This window comes from Carlito syrichta, unplaced genomic scaffold (genome assembly GCF_000164805.1).
Source record: "Carlito syrichta isolate Samal-C Ts95f unplaced genomic scaffold, Tarsius_syrichta-2.0.1 Scaffold311144, whole genome shotgun sequence".
Taxonomy (NCBI): Eukaryota; Metazoa; Chordata; class Mammalia; order Primates; family Tarsiidae; genus Carlito; species Carlito syrichta.
In genome coordinates, this window is record NW_007255240.1 from 645685 (window position 1) to 647126 (window position 1442).

The window sequence follows — 1442 nt, forward strand, 5'->3', positions numbered from 1 at the left end:
CCGGTGGCGCCCGGGCCCTCGGGCCCTCCCGGTGCCCCGAGCGCCGGGTTCGGGCGCCCTGGTCGCTCCCCGCGGGCAGGGGCATGATGAGATGGGCCCGTCCTCTTTCGGCGCCGCCCTCGCCGTCTCCCTGCTCTAGGGGCAGCCAAACGGGCCGAGGAACCTCTGACTCGGGGCTGGCCCCCACACTCCGGTTGAAAATAGTGGAGAGGCAGTGAACGTTCCCTTGTGTGCCGCTCTTTGCGGGGCAGCACGGAAGCGCGTACTTCTGAGGCGCTGATATTTTGCAAACTGCGCGTCTTCCACCGCATGAATTTGCTAATTCAGCTATGGATGTTTGCAAACATGCACACGGCTGTTCGATGAGTCATTTTCCACCGTCCGCTCGGGGGAGGAACACGGAAAGCACGGTGGAATGTTGGCAGTTGGTCACATTTCAACCTATTCTGAGGGTGTTCGTCCCGCCAGCCGGGCTGACACACACACGCAGACTGTGGAGATTCACGCGCATTCGGCAAGGGGCCTCCGATCGGGCTCCACGTGTCCTTCCCGGGAAGCGAAGCCTGCCCAGAAACCCGACGGCTCTCCGCCCCGCCAGGACCCGCGCCCAAGTAACGTCACCCCTCGAAGAGTCCCAGGACTTCCCACAGCCCCCACCGCCCTGTCGCCAAACCCGGCAGCCGCGGGGCCCCAACGCGACCTCGCGGACGCTCCCGGCAGTGACTCCGGGGAGCGGCGCGCTGCCTCCCTGGCTGGCGAGGGCACCCCGAGCAGCTTCGCTCTGCGCCCAAGAGGCTTCGCCCCCGGCTCTGCCGCCCCTGGACGCCCTTCCGAAAAGGGCGAGTGCAGCTTCGCAATCCCGTCCTCACCCGGAGGGCCTCACACGATTCGCCAGAGGCAGAAGTGTGATTGCTACCGATCCGTCCCTGACAGTTTGCAGGGCGTGGCGTCGGCCGTGCTGGGTGAGCCCCGCGACGGCGGCGCGCGCCTCCGGGGCGCTCGGCCCCGCCCCCTAGCGCCGCCGCGGGGAAGCGCACGCCCGGCGCCCGGGCGGGCGCTGGAGCGGCCTTGGCCTTGCGGCCGCGGTTCCCGCTCGAATTCCAGTTGGAATGAGCCAGGGAATGGATATCAAAAACCCCTTTGATTATATTGTTACCTATCAATTACCATCATATATGGCCTGCTTAGTGGTTGCTGAGAAGGGAAGTTCTGAGGAAAAGGAGTGTATTTTTTATTCTTGTAAAGAACTGAAAGTCCATGCACAAGGAACACAGAGACTTTGATGCACCATGACGAAAGAAGCAGTTTGAGTTTCATTTAATATTTTGTTTTGTAATGATACAGAGCTGGAATTACCTTCTATATACAAACTAAATTATTATGACTCAAGGAAAATCTATGACAATAAAGTGCAGCTTAAATTCTCAAAATGACTGGGACTG